Source organism: Haliotis rubra, unplaced genomic scaffold (assembly GCF_003918875.1).
Source record: "Haliotis rubra isolate DU_JTF1 unplaced genomic scaffold, ASM391887v1 Scf83, whole genome shotgun sequence".
In the NCBI taxonomy this organism is placed as follows: domain Eukaryota; kingdom Metazoa; phylum Mollusca; class Gastropoda; order Lepetellida; family Haliotidae; genus Haliotis; species Haliotis rubra.
The window spans coordinates 1,108,479-1,124,623 of record NW_025767557.1 but is presented as its reverse complement, the minus strand read 5'-3'; the positions used below and the strand labels follow the sequence as shown (position 1 = coordinate 1,124,623).

General features: G+C 39.0%; 1 long non-coding RNA gene across 1 annotated transcript; it reads left to right on the top strand.

Annotated features, from left to right (window-relative positions):
- The first annotated feature begins 2,195 nt into the window (after positions 1 to 2,195).
- LOC124262246 lies at positions 2,196 to 15,235 on the top strand. Its single transcript, XR_006894531.1, has 3 exons — positions 2,196 to 2,209; positions 13,247 to 13,251; positions 14,943 to 15,235. It is a non-coding gene; the product is annotated as an uncharacterized LOC124262246 (long non-coding RNA).
- Positions 15,236 to 16,145: the final 910 nt, after the last annotated feature.

Here is a 16,145-nt window from a genome sequence, read left to right as displayed (position 1 = left end):
AGGTCTTTGCAATGTATATGTCACTAAACCCATTGGTCACTTTAGAAATAAGATTTTATTGTGTGTAATAAAGCTTCTAGACGTTTTGTTAAACCTGTGTTTTCAATTATGTTTTACCCGTGAAGATACTGTTTTGTTTGACTGTAGTTCCCCAATACCTTTTACACTTAACCATCGTCCTAGATTCATTTTCAAAAATATCGTATGTATTTGTAACATGACGCCTGAAACTGATGTCTCTTTCTTCTCACCCTCGGACTTTTTGATGAAGCCAGATCGCAGAATTAAGTGGTAATGTTTTAGGTCTAAACGAGGTTTCTTATTCTCTCTTTGTCAGCGATCAAAGAGTTCAGTACGTTCTTTCCAATGGCAATATTCATTAATGCTTTGAAGCAGAATTTATTTTTCAATATCTGGTGTCATATTTTAAGCGCTCGAGATTAGCCTTGATGATAAAGTGTAGGAAATATGCAAGGAAGGTACATTGATGGGTATGTGACATAGATAATAGGCATAATGGCTTAACACGTCCTTGAAGAATGAATAAAGAAATTACTTTTTATGAGTGGCTCTATATTTCTTCAAAGAAATGTCATCAACTTTTGTCTTCTAATATGTCTTTAAAGTTTAGTATCATGTCTTCAATCATCGTTGAAAAATATTAGCTTTTGAAACGCTTTTTGCATATCATTCCACACAAGAAGGAGTCTGCGCATACAAGTGTATGCATAAGAATGCATGTTACAGACAGCTAGAAAGGGATGGCTTCTGATTATCCTACATGAACTGAAGAGTTTCATACGTCAAAAGATATGTTTGTTTCTAATTTTGGGCAATGACCTCATAGCTCACAAACGGATAACGTCCATGATTCTCTTTGCAACTTACAAGAATGCAGGTTCTCCAGTCGTGAAAGTTCACACAGTCTCTGTTAATACAAAGAATTACAAGTCTTGCCACTGGGCGAGATTATTCTCCTATGAACTGTGGATGCAACTCCTGAGATAACTGATCTGAGGCATCATTATCCTGCCTCTCAACAAGTGAGAATAGCACAGTTTGAAACATAAAAACTGGATGTCTGCAAACAGCTGTTAATTAGGCTAATGCAACGATGCTGACGAATGTTTAAACGCCGAATTATTGAAAATAAAAATATATTTTGGAAATAGTCATCTGGTTTTGAGTTGCCAAAATAATTATCATTATTTTAGAAATAGTTGATGTGACAATTAATTTTGTTGTGTGAAATACACTTCTGTTATGGTTACATATTCTGGTATATTCGGAACAAGTTCTCTTTTGAAACCCACATGATGAAACACTCCACAGATATCGAAAGTCATCCCCCATACTAGGCGTATAATTTCTTTTGCACGTCGGTTTAAGTGGTTGTGTTGAGGATTCATGTCGTGCATAAACCCAACTGGAATCAACATTGCACATGTCTTTTATGCTGTATTATAATACATCGAGTGCATGGTATTTAAGGTACCGAGTTCTTATTGGCAGTTAGTACTTGTTTGACACTTGTTAATGTGTCATTTCAGATGATTTACAGTTTTTTTATGCATTCGTAGTAAATATTTTGGTAAGATCTTTAGAAGAAATAGGTATCCTGCTGTAAATTATCGAAAAGGACATATATTTTGGAAATAGTCATCTGGTTTGGAGTTACCAAAATAATTTTCATTATTATAGACTGACTGACTGACTCAGTTTGGTTTTACGCCGCTTTTAGCAATATTCCAGAAACATCACGGCAGGGGACACCAGAAATGGGCTTCACAAATTGTACCCATGTGGGGATCGAACCCGTGACTTCGGCGTGACGAGCCAACGCTTTAACCACTAGGCTACCCCACCGCCCCTCATTATTTTAGAAGTAGTTAATGTGACAATTCAACATTTTTAGTGAAATACCTTTCTGTTATGTTTACATATTCTGGTCTAATCGGAGCAAGGACCCGATTTTTCGAAACAAACTAAAGTTTTTACTCAAATCTCAAACTGAGTTTCACAATTTGAAACAGCTAAATTTTTAACTCAACTGCATTTTTAAAATATAAAAGCCCAAACAACTTAAGTAATCTATCCACCAAACTCAAATTGTCTACTATAGTTGGAGTTAAATACCGATTTCAGTTCATTGAGTAAAATGCATTTATTTTCTGCGTTTTCATAAAGTTGAGACAAAGCTCAGACTTACGTTTGTTTCGAGAAATCGAGGCCTGTTCTCTTTTTAAACCCACCCGATTGAGAACCCCACAGATATCGAAAATCATCCACCAAACCAGGTGTATACTTTCTTTTGCACGTCAGTTTAAGTGGTTGTGTTGAGAATTAATGTCGTTCATAAACCAAACTGGAATCAACAGTGTGTGTTATTTAAGGTATCGAGTTCTTAAGATCGGCAATTTTGTGACGGAACAAGCGATTGGACAGGATTATAATTCCGTTTAAGAGATCGCAGATGTTCATTTTCTTGAGAACAATCCATTCGTGGACCACTAGTGTAGGATAGAAGAATTCCAAACGGTGTCTATGAACGTGTTAGGCCATTTCCATTGTAGAACGCATGTTTCTCCCTGGAGAATAGAACAGTCGTACATACCTTCAAACAAGTCTTTCCTTTGTGTATGGTACTGTGAAATTGACCTTTATCGATCAAATTTATGATGCCTTGAAGACGACTTTGTGTTTCCAGCGTAAAAGAACCATTTTCCCTACAAGTGACTGGATTTTACCATGATACCTACCCTGCCACACATTCAAACACACAAAGAGGTCTCTCAATATTTAGTTGAAAAAATAGCGACCCGATATACTTTCGTATGCCTCACAGTGTATCATATCAACATATACTCTCCCAAAAAAGAAACGCATCATGGAAATTGCAATTTCATGTAGCAATGAATTGAAACGTGATTCATTTTACAAAAGGTTTTGCTCTGTTTATGAGTCCTATGGTGTTTATGTTTTGAAACATCACAACAAAACGCACCATCCGAAAAATACCCGTATTTAACAGCATGATTTTCAATTTCGGCGTGTAGTGTCACAGAATACACAATTCACATGCAATGCACGTGAAAGTTGGGGATCAGATAATCTCAATGATGGGTATAAAAGGTTGATCGCTGTCTGTCGATTATTCACTGTATTTGGAATATTGTTGACGAACGCAAAATGCCACGTCGAAGTGAAGCCAACCGTCATATCGCCATTGGTTTGCTTGAAGCTGGCCAGTGTGAACGTGCATTTGCCCGACGCATGAATGTTCACTAAAGCACCATTTCACGGCTCTGGGAGAGATATCGCCGGCAGAATGCGGTAGCAGATGCCCCTCGTAGTGGGCGACCTCTAGCGGCGCAGGATCGCTACATCCGGCTACATCACCTGCGTCATCGAACCGCTACGGCGACCAGTACCGCTCGACAAATACCCGGATTGAGGAGGCTTTCTGCACAGACCGTCAGGAACAGGTTGAGAGAGGCTGGTTTACGTGTCAGAAGACCTTATTTTGGCCCTGTGCTTCGACAACAACATCGTCGACATCCAGTTCAATGGTGCACCAATGTTCAAGCCTGGAACCTACCGAATTGGCGTAGAATCTGGTTCAGTGATGAATCACGATTTCTATTGGAACGACGCGATGGAAGAATGCAGGTGTACAGACGTCGACGTGAACCTTTCGCCGACGCTTGCGTTCCCCAGGTGGACAGATTCGGCCGGGGAAGTGTTATGATGTGGGGGGAGATCACCTGCCGTAGGAGAAGTGATTTGGTGATGATCCAGGGCAACCTGACAGCTCAACGGTACTGTGGAGAAATCCTACGCCCACACCTCCTTCCAATCAGTGATCGCCAGAGGGAGTTGTTTCAACAGGACAATGCCAGGCCCCATACAGCACGTCACACTAGAGACTTCCTCCAGAACCACAACATCAATGTGCTCCCCTGGCCCACAAGATCACCGGACTTAAACCCGATCGAACATCTGTGGGATGCCCTGGACAGACGGGTGCGACGCCGTAACCCTCAGCCCCAGACACTTCAGCAACTCGCACAGGCACTACGCGATTGGGCAACACGAGATACTAAAACTTATTCGTTCGATGCCGAGGCGATGCCGTGCAGTTCTGGATGCCCACGGAGGTCACACGAGGTATTGACTTCGGCGCCACCACACGCCTCCATGTGACACTCAAACTGACTTTTCTCGAGTTGGTGCCAAAGACAGATAAGTCTGCATTCCCAGTGTGCAATTTCGCTATATTCATTGACTCATAAAGCCTACAAGATGTTTCAAAATAAACATAAAAATACAGTTGAAATTCCTATATGCGTTTCTTTTTGGGAGAGTATACTTCTACATCTAGTGGACAATAGATAGATTACTGTCAAACATGATCTTGACTAAATCACATGTATTGTCTCAATTTGTCAACAGCTACGACAAAAAAACCCAAACAGCAACAGCAAAATTTACCATAGAATTGACATCATGTAAAAGAAAACGGAACTTAATTTTATCGTGTTAAGTACATGATGATACATGTACAATTCGTGTTTCTGATCCAGTGGCGTTGTCACCTCTGTGTGATTTGAAGTATTATGAAATAAGACACCGAAGGAATAGCACAGCAGTAAACCGGAATTTTCGATTGATAAAATCTTTTAAAAAACAAATGCATTTGTACATGACATTTATGGCCTTCCCTTGAAGTACATTAAAGCAGAATGCTTAAAAATTTGTTGTTGTAATGGTGAAAGAAAAACGACTAAATGATGTATGCATTTTCGTACAGGAGGAGGAGAAGGCACAATGACGTGTCGTGACGGGACTTTAGAATAACTGATAGTGTGCTTCACATGCTTCATCTCATGGTCGAGATATCGTTAATATTTTTTCTAAAATTAGATTAGTTCAATCTTATTTCCTTTATCGATGAAGGCAGCCATCCAACTATGATCAATGATGTTGAGGATGAAAACTGCACAACAATCTACAACTATGGACTGCCTTAATTGACAGATTCTGTCTCCTTGTAAATGGTTTAGGCCACTGTGACAATTTATGTCTCCTAAGAAGCTGAAATGGGAAAACGTTATTTTATTCCCAATCAGAGCATGTTCTTGCCATGAGGTCAATATTGTTAGTATTGTCAATCAGTTGATGTGTTTTGCCCACCTTTCAAGAGATAATCTGTAAACTGGCAACGGTGGCACTAATGGCGCAAAACAGGGACAATGTGATCACTGTAACATAGGATTGTCATAGCGCCCACAGGAAGTTTTGTCACCATATCAGTCTCCCGATATAGTTGATGAACACTGCTTCCAGATTCCGGATGCTGTTCTTGTTCAGTAAGAGATGAGATGATGCATTGCATAGATACAGCTCATATTTACTGTCTGTAGTCTAATGTGTACAATAGGATGTCTAAACAGTTATATGTATGATACCACAGCTATTTGTAGCTACAGTTACGTCCTTAATGAATCAGTTTGCCATTTATCGGAAACCAATACAATATCACGAAAGTATTCCTTGCCAATGGGTTTCATTTAAGCAGAAGCATTGACCCTTTTAGAAGAAATGAAGTGTCAATGTCAATGACATTCTGTTCTGTTAATTCATTGGGCTAGCAATGGACAATTAAAGGGAAGGCTGTCTCATCAAAGCTGTGAATAACTATAAGCTGAACATGATTATATGAAAAGGGACATCTTGAAACAGGTTCTTGACATCTGCTTGTTGACATGCTCCAGATTATACACTCCTGAACATTGTTAAAAATGTAAAGTTTGCAGCTGAGAAGATGATGTATCGAAATATGGACGATTCTAGTTATAATTGTTAATCACATTGTCTAAATTTACATGCCAGAGCAGGATTGTTTCCTATAGTGGAGTAAGTGAGTGAGTGAGTTGCGTTTTATGCCTCTTTCATCAATATTCCAGCAATATCATGGACACCAGAAATGGGCTTCACACATTGTACCCGGGATCTTCGGGGAATATGGAAAATGCACAGCAAAGATCTATAACAGTTGGTAACAATAAGTAACTAGGGACTGGATTGCTGAATCAGTCGTATGATAAATGATAAATTTCATGACTGATCGTCAGTGATCCTTTCTCATAACTTTCATCTTTACTCTTTATCGTGTCTAATGGAACCTGTTTTGACAGGTAATCGAGACTAATCATTCTCTTTTTTGACGTTTCATATTAAATATTTTGGTTTAAATTCTATGTTTTATCGCTCAAACTAATGTTGAACAAGTAATGGAGCAGGACTTTTTGACATCACCAGTCTCGATTATCTGCCGAAACACATTCCAGTGGGCGCAAGAAGGCAAAGCAGTGGTGAAAACGGATGGTACAGGTCTCACACTTGGTCAATAATCGAGGATAGTCTGTCCGCGTGAATGTTATTCAGTATATTTGAAACATAATTTTTATATTTAAATATAACAATGTCCCCTGGTTTGCAACGGCAATTAAACCTGTTTGAATTTAATTGTTTGTATTTCCAGCTTAAAATGTTGAGGGCATTTTAATGTATTACACATGACACTTTGACAAAAGATATTTTTCAAAACTGACCATTCTCTTACAGCTAACGTTGATATAGTAAGAAAAGCGGCATTCTGCTTAGAAAACCTGCTTTTTCTCTTCTTGGAATACACTGTCAGCTCTATGTACCATAAACTATCATAAACGTCTACCATATTTGTGATGGATTCAATTTGAAGAGAATTTTCTGAATAGGATGCATTTTTTAAAACAGGCATTTACGAGAAACCTGAATACAATATTGCCAAGATACGGCTGGCAAAACATGTTTGCTGTCGCTAATGTTGTGTGTAAAGTAGCTATATCCTGAAATAACATCCCCGACGTATTACGATATCAATGGTGGAGGTATGATAATTCTTGGCATCGTGTCATTGTGGCTACATGTGGTTAAGTATTGATAATGTGTTTCATGGATCAACGCTCGTTTTAATCAGAAACCAACTGAAGCGTATGGAAATGTTCCTGTATGTTTTGTTGTTGTAAAGTAATTGAATCTGTTTCTGGGAATGTTTGCTACTCCAGAAAGTTTTCTCCTCTTAATCAATTGAATGTGTTTTATAGATATAGAGGAGACCAGTAAGACCTGTTCTGTTACATATTTAGATCTGTGCATAAATATTCCGAATAACCAAAATACACTAATTCTCAAGACCGAATGAAAAGAGGGATGACTGTAAATTTCAAATACTTAATTTTCACTTTATGTCTCAATATTCTAGGAGCTCCAGTCTCCTTTCATGTCTATATTTCACAACTTAAGTAAGGTACAATAGTTAGAGAGCATTGAGCATAGATCATTTCGGTGACATATGTAAACAAATTCCAAACAAATTGGAGATTCCACATAATATCAATTCATTTAGTCTGAGATACCTCTTCGGATACTAAGAAAGCCTTTCCTCGAGTGTACAAAAGATTATGGTTAATTTCCGAGGCAATGGTTTGTGCTACCATTACTAAACCCAGCAAGCTACCTCTCTTTGTATGGATTGTACTGGAGCATTTGAATGTACAATTACAGAGGGATGGACATAGGCTTTAGAGTCAAAGCTGTTAATCTAAATTTGATAATATTGATTCGTGATTTTGGCACATCTCTTCCACAGCTAACATGCTCGACGTGTATATAACATTATTTGATATGTCACGTATACGAACTTCTTTGATCAAACATTTATCATTTGAGGCCCTGTCAGCAGGAACAATTACAGACGCTTCATGAGGGCAGCCAGACAACTAGGATGACATTTGGCTAGGTCAGCATACGTTTATTCCAATTCTGTTTCCCCTTTCTCTCTACGAATGACAACATTACCGTTCGATTGAACGGGATGGTTTTCTCTTCTGGCCCAGTTTTTGGCATATGATTGGACAGCATCAGTAATGATTTGAAAGTTGTGATCCCAGTTGGAAGGAGGTTGCCCATGATGTTTGTGTCCAGATTTGAAAATAATCGATGAAGGCCCTTATTTGTCAACGATAGAGAAGACAAAATTTCAAGACACCGACAAGTATGAATACCAAAGTAAGAGATGTGATTACATTTGAAGTTCTGGCAGTTTCGGCTGCACATATTTTAATATATCATGATTGATGCATGTCGTGAAAAGGTGAAGCATGTCCTGTGGCAATAGCCACGCACCCAGTTGTATACAAATGTGTGTTTTACTCTACAGTAATAAGGAATAGCTTACAAAGATATCTGAGGTAATGGTTTTACGAATATCACAAGAATATACTTAATATAATATAGAATAACTTTTGCAAAGGCTCAAACCGCGCTCAGGAAGAATATGGTTAAAAACCGTGGAAATGCACTAAAACGCATCAGCCTGACAAAGAAATACGAAGGCAATAGGTTTTCTGTCTTGAACGGGTGATCAGGCTTCTCGGGTATTCGCAAACAAAATCTCCAATTCTTCAACACCAAGTGACACAACTAACACTCCCAGATCCAGTAGATCACGTTTCATACCCATGGGCCAGGGCCACTACATCCGGGTTAAGAACCATCACAACAATCTGTGGAATATCCTCATCCACATAGGTCTCTCATGCCACTGTTTGAGACTGCTGGCCACACCAGCGCAAGCCTACGTCGCATATGTCAACTTTATGTTGGCACTTTGACAGTAAATGGTCTGCCAAAACATATTCCTTTAGGCGTGAAAGGAACAAAACTATGACGGGGAAAATTATAGGAATGAAAATTATTAATGATACCAGGTGTTCTCGGAAACAGTAAACATCCCCAATTCTCACTAAAAAGAAAAAGTTACTGGATGAAAACGCTTGCCATAAACTTACGACTCTGGTGTATTATATTGTGCCATTCCATTTGTCCGGCAAGACACATTTAGAATTCTTTAATTCACTTTTCGCAATCCCATGCAGTTATCCATTATTTACCTCCAATCACACATATCGCCAGGCTTTAAACAAAAAAAAGTTGGTCACAATTGTGGAAGAACTACCATCCACAACCATCAACCAACCATGAACATCATATTTCTCCCTTCAACAACCACCAGTATCCTACAAGCCCTCTCAATGTAATGTCTCTCCTATCACCCTCGGGCTTTTCGATGAGACCAGATTGCAGAATTAAGTGGCAATTATGCGATGTTTTAGCTCCAGCCGGGGTTTCTTAATCTCCCTTTGTCAGCAATCAAAGACTTCATTATGCTTCTTCCAGTGGCAATATTACCTCATATTTAGAAGTAGGACTTCATTGTTCAATATTTAGTTTCATTATTTTCATCACTCGGGATTAGCCTTGATGGCATGACGACAGATCGAGAGATCCCAAAGTGCAGAAACATGCAGGGAAGAGGCATTGATGGGTACGTGGCACGGTTGGCGTAATGGGTTTTGAATGCCTCCAATGAGGAACAAAGAAACTATAGTTCAATGACTAGCACAACAGTTCCTTCTGAAAAATGTAATTTTGTCTCTCGAAGTATATTTTTTCAAGCGTACATTGTCTTGAATAGCTGTCTGCTTAACATTGTATTATTAAAGACATGACTGATTTGTTTGTTTATTGTTTAACGCCACCCTCAGCAATGTTCTAGCAATTGGGATACGACAGCATGCATCAACCAAGTCAGCGAGTCTGATCACCCGATTCCGTCAGTCGCCTCTTATGACAAGCATGGGTTGCTGAAGACCAGTTCTTATCCAGGTCTTCACATCCAGGTTGTTGGTAAAAAAATACTAAAACCCACCAAAACCCGATGAAAACCAGATGGGAAATAGAGATATATCAACGACACTGAAGGTATGTTAATATTTACGTATCGATTTTCGTATCTTTGAATGAACGTTTTATTAAGTTAATCATATCCAGATATTATCCAAATATCATTGCAACGGTGTATAAAGGCGGTCAAAAGGTTGATTACCCTCAGTGACATTCATCATTGCCATACATAGCCCCGTCCAGCGCTGTAAATTTATGTTAAATAAGATTATATCGATCGAGTCCTGCCCTCAGTTTGATCTTCTTTACGCATTTTCTTGCTGCAAAGGTACTTTGTTATATTCAAAAGAGTCCCGTGTGGCTGGCAGCTGTTCGCACGCCGAATTATTGAGACTGTGACAGAAAATGTTAGGTGCACATGTACTAGAAAATTGAAGAACATTGCATACTAAGAACATGTTTGAGTCAAGGCATTAAAGTAGTTAAACAATTTGTCCTAATAATAAACACATAGCCTTTTATTTTATTCTTTGGAAAAACTGATATAGTCTAATGGTTATAACTGAAATATATGGGACAAAATCCTTTCCACATGCATGAACAATCTCTGCTGAAAACGAGTCGAATGAAAATTCCGACAATATCATGAGCATGTGTTTATGAGTCACTATCAAAAGTAACGATGCCAGGTGCTCAGGACAAAAATGAGTGTATCCTGCGCCACCGGTGTCACCCACCATAAACACATGCAGAGGCTAGTCAATTGTTTATCTGGAAATACACGGGGACGTGCAGTAAATTCAAGATAGGGAATTGCATCGTGCATCAGTTTCGTCAGAGACAGGTCAAATACGGAAATGCCCTCCACATGTCTACCATAAAACGTTTTGAAAGCGTTTCAGTAGTCATGAGTGTATAACCTTGATCGAACAACTGAGAAGTCGGTATATATGACGGTTCTTGTGTAATAAGGGAAGACGGGATTTGCACCAGCGATTTGGCTGATAAACATATGGATGTCGTTAATATAGGATGTAAAACACCTGATCTGAAATAAGATTCTCGTTTAGTCCTGTCTAAACATTAAACACTGGCCTGGTATACCACGGGTGTTTGTGGCTGGATCTGATTCAGTGTATGAAATAAGGCCCGTCCGACCGCCCTGACGGACGGTCTAGATTTACCGCTAGCCAGCCCGATGGTCTGGTAACAATTTTAGATGTTCCATGCATCTGAGTAAATTCACCATATCTTGCTTGGTGTCTGGTCTGGTTAAATCCATTTTGGGCTGGTAACATTTTCAAGTTACCAGCCCTGATGTCTGGCTGGGTGTTTGGCTTATTTCATACACTGATCTGACTATTATTATGCTGAAGCAACTGGAACTTATCAGAAATTATCAAGTGATCCTTATCAGAAACCATCAAGTGACGCTTATCAGAAACCAGCAATTGTAAACCAAAAGACACCGTGTTCTTTAATCTGATTGGTTGAAAACATGATCGAATGGTATTCGATTCCGGAAATTGCAAGACTATTCACTGCGTATTGACACGTACAAGTATCGCACACACCATTGTATTGTTGCGTCGTCAGCAGTGGTGACGTCATTCAAATCATATTGTGACGTAAAGGCGGAATGACGTCACAAATGAGCAGTTCCAGATGCTAACGCCGTCGGTCCCAAATGAATTCCCGTCCTTCAAATACTCAATAACAACAGGAAATTGGCCAACACATGATGATAATCTCGTAACTGATCCTTATCAGAAACCAGCAATTGACCCTTATCAGAAACCAGCAATTGACCCTTATCAGAAGCCAAGAATTATTGACCTGTATGGAGTTACACATCGACCCCTGTTTATTTGGAGGCATGGACGGAGACGGGTTTCTCATACACCACAGCTTTTATCAGTCTGCCTTCATAATGAAATAACTATAGAATTACGTCAAGAGGATCCCGACTCAATTGCCAAGCAGTGTTTAAATCAGCCTCTTATGAGGCCACGTGTCCACTAACAAAACCATTTCAATATTTCTTACACAGTCTGTACTTTAATACTCTAATTACACAGAGAGTGTTCTAGTACATAACATCGTTAACCTGGTTCATTCTCATTCATCAGATCCTGCCAAATTCTTCCATGAAAATTATATACTGCCGATGAAAGTTAGTGAATGGGTTGGGTCAGAATTGCTTTAGTAACAGCACTTGAGTTATTTGTGACGTCATCGAAAGAAGCAGAGAGGAAAGCCCAAAATGTTGCCAAGGAAGACTGGCAGAGTGAGTCAAGTGGTTGTACCAGCAGCAGCAGCAGCAGGGTTTCATCTATATCCTGGGTGTCGCCAAAATGTGGGAGAAGGCTCCCAAATGACGCAGTTTGAAGAACTTTACCACATAGGAAAAACATCCCCATCAATTTCAGTACGCTTATACAATTAACATTTTACAATAGTTTAACGGAAATGACCATGAAGTGATATTAGAATCTCGCTTTGAGTTAAAAATCTGTCTTATAAGTGAGTTATACATGTCAAATAGCTGTATGTTTTAAAATTATCGTGCCATTCATTATTGCCAGCAATGTATAAAGGTTCCAGACTGACGCACACTTATGCCAGAGGCTATATCACCCCGATCATGGTCGCGATTCATCTACATGTAAAACACCTGCTACAAAAGTCTCTATCTATGAATGGGTCATATAAGCTCCGAACGTAACTAACATCCTGCGTTGTAGTAATATCAATAATTTCCACACGTTCTTTCTTAAGGCTTGTAGCAGTTCTTACTGCGGATTACTATCAGTACATGGGAACCAGACTGTCAATTATGTGATATCACTGTCAAATCTAGGAGCAAAAAGTCATCTCTTCAGGCTAACACACTAAAAAAGAGGTCCTTCAAACCTACAGGCTGTCTGATGTTCTCAAACTTTAAATAATCTGTACAAATAACTATCATGGCCAGTTCTCTTGGGGCGAGTGTTACATTCAATCGGAATTTACCCTGTATATTAGAGATTGCAATAGAAATGAAGTCCATGCAGGATAAAGTCCACATTCTTTTGTGTTAGCTACGATTTTGAATGTTTTGAGTAGAAACTGGAAACAGGGAAACACGATTTTAGTTTTCACTCTATATTCAAACTTTGTTTCCAACTCTATGGCCGCGGTCTGTAAATAATCGAGTCTGGACCAGACCATCCAGTGACCAACATCATGAGCATCGATCTAAGCAATTTGATCCGGAGCACCCGATCCCGTTAGTCGCCTCTTACGGCATGCATAGGCTGCTGTAGACCAATTCTAACCCGGATCTTCACGGGATCGACACGGAGAAGCGCCCAATTGCTCAAGTGTCTCAGTTGCCCTAAATCCTGAAACATTCACGCTCTTGGTTATGGCAGAACCTGCGTTAATGCAGCAGTAAAGTGTCACGTTAAGCAGTGAGAGAAAGTCACCTTGGACCAAACCTTTGCAGAGACCCCAAAATATCAGATGTTGGCGAATAACTGACTATGATATTGATAAATAAGGGAAAGGTGTGGATGAAACCTAATTACAAATATAACTTCGTGCTCTTATAAACCTCAGTAGGTATATTTGTCAATATTATGTCGAAAAATACTCCACCCTCACTCGGTAATGAATTATTGATGCATACATATCCATATCGAAATCTCCACAAATAGGACTGTGATTGATGCCTTCTCCAATAGATAATCAGTAAAACCTCCTGACGTATAACTGCCGGGAACGAGATGAAATATTTCAAGATATTTGATAATGATATATGAGGTTTTACCATGTTATAATATATATTTATTGCTCCATGTGACAAGATGTAGATACTATTTCGTTGTTATTAGTTGCATTTTCAGTTTGACCTTATGAAGAATAGTGGGCAATATTGAGAATTGTGAAATCGATTGCAATCTTGAATCCCACACATTCTCACCCGAGCTCAACTCCGAACACAGATGCACTTGAACTGTAATCACAGTAATAACCAAGGGTTGAAATGAAAAAATCTAATTCTAACCTTACTTCACATATTGTACAGAAAGGGTCCTCGAAATACATATGACATCCTTTGTCTTTCTGTGTGTAGGTTTGAAAGCTGCAAATATTATTGACATGTTTTAAAACGAATCTTCGACCTGAAAATAATTCGCCTTACAATATTAAAGCAAACCTTTTCTTAACTGGCATTGAAAAGCTGAAACTATTGGGAATGAATTTTCCTGCTGCATGTTGAATAAATGGTGATGCTTGAAATCCTGTTTTTCAACATCTAGGAATAACCTGTTTTGCAGCTCAGCGTAAAAACATTTCTCTTTTGTATGAATAAATTTGGATCAGCTCAGAGGTTAATTTGGAATATACGATTTTCCAAAAAAGCCTTTTTTGAGAAATATGAACTATTTGTGATGTGTACTCTGCGAAAGCCTTATCTGCAGATTTACAAACGCTGTTTTATCGTGTGCTAGTTGGAAGAAGTAAGTATTCGCTCCCTGACTGGACAGGCATGTGAAGTTGATAAGCCGCCAGTCTGGTGAATATGTAGTCATACTTTTCCAGCGTGAGAACTGCGAGTATCCTCATGTCTCAGCAAAACGTTGTGGGTTCATGACTGATATTACAGCAGTACGTATATGTTAGATCAGTTATATGACCCAATCTTACATACAAATCTTTGTAGCAGGGGTGTTATATGTAGATGAATGGAGAGTATGACCGGAGTGATATAGGCTATGACATATTTCATATAATGCACTTCCAACTTTCTGACTTGTATATATATTTAATGAGATATGAATGCTCACACCATCACAAAATGTCATATTTTACCACATGGTCAGTTTAGTTAACAGTTTAGTAAACGAGCCGATTTTACATCTTGAAGATGATCAAGCGAAACGTAGTCACCATTTGATGTCAAAGTATAGTTTATCAGCAATATTATTTGTGATACAGTTCCAACCAGCACACCCATCCCTATAATATATGGCCAATCCCTAATAAATGAGAATACAGAGTAACTTTCACGGCGCGCAATACTGACAAATAGCGATCCCAAGTCAAATATGACGTCAGGAACTGAAAAGGTCACCTGACCGCTAGTGGAATACGTATAATGGCCGAAGCTGAAACGTTTTCGCGATTAAAATATAAATGATAATACTTTTGCATTAAAAATTGGGGTACACGTTTCTGATGACATTATCTTTAACCCAGTCAGTTATTGCAATTTTCTAATATTCTGTTATAAGTCTGTGGTTATTATTTTCTTCCAGATGGAGACACATCCTGATAAAGTTGTGTTCCATGTAAGGACAGCCAGTCTACGTTTTTGCATATACATTCACTGGGATCGATGTTTAACTCCTTACGTATTTAGGGCAACGATTCTGGTCAATTGAAACCCAAGAACACTTATGTAAGCTTGAGTCAATTTCTGATAAAGCGCCAATTGATTCTGTAAACGTATCATCAATAAAAGAATAATCAGACGTGGCCACAAATATCCGTGGTATCCCAATTCGTCATTTGCCCAGACTGGCGTCTAAGGGAATGTTATTTCAGGATATAACTCCTTTACACATTTCATAACCGAAAGTAAAGATGTTTATCGCCCATACCTCATCAGCAAATCACGCCTCCCCTTATTGAACAACCAAAGGAACCTTATGGAAAGTAACGCTCATCAAATTGTCCATCGGAAGGGTGATCGTGAATGAGACCATTTCTGTAGGGGCTGCGCCTGTATCCTTTTGTGGGACCTGCTTGACAGACAGGCCTATATGGTTCGCGTCATAAGTGCCACAGATTTTAGAACACCTCGTTATGTCCAAAGCAAAGGATAGTCAATAAACATACTTCTCTCATCACCTGTACATGCATTGATTTTCGCATGGAAGTGGAAATGTTTTGTTGCTTTATGTAATGTCCTAACACAGTGTGTTTCAGTTTTCTTTGTACAGCACAGACATGCATTACTCATATCCAAACTGACTGTTTATCAATACTTGGTCATGCTTTAGAACAATTACGGCATAGTCAAACAACAAATCATCGTCAAAGATGTACATCTCCTTGTAACAACCAGCGGTATCCAACAAGTCCTCCTTTCTGATGTTTCCGTTCTCACAACCAGGGGTATCCAACAAGTCCCCTTCCTTTCTCACCCGGGGGAATTTTATGAAGTCAGATTGCAGAATTAAGTGACAATTATGCAATGTTTTAGCAGTCGGAGGTTACTTAATCTCCTTTTGTAATCGATCAAAGACTTCAGTATGCTCCTTCCAGTGGCAATATTCCTCTACACGTTGACGGATGACTTCTTTGGC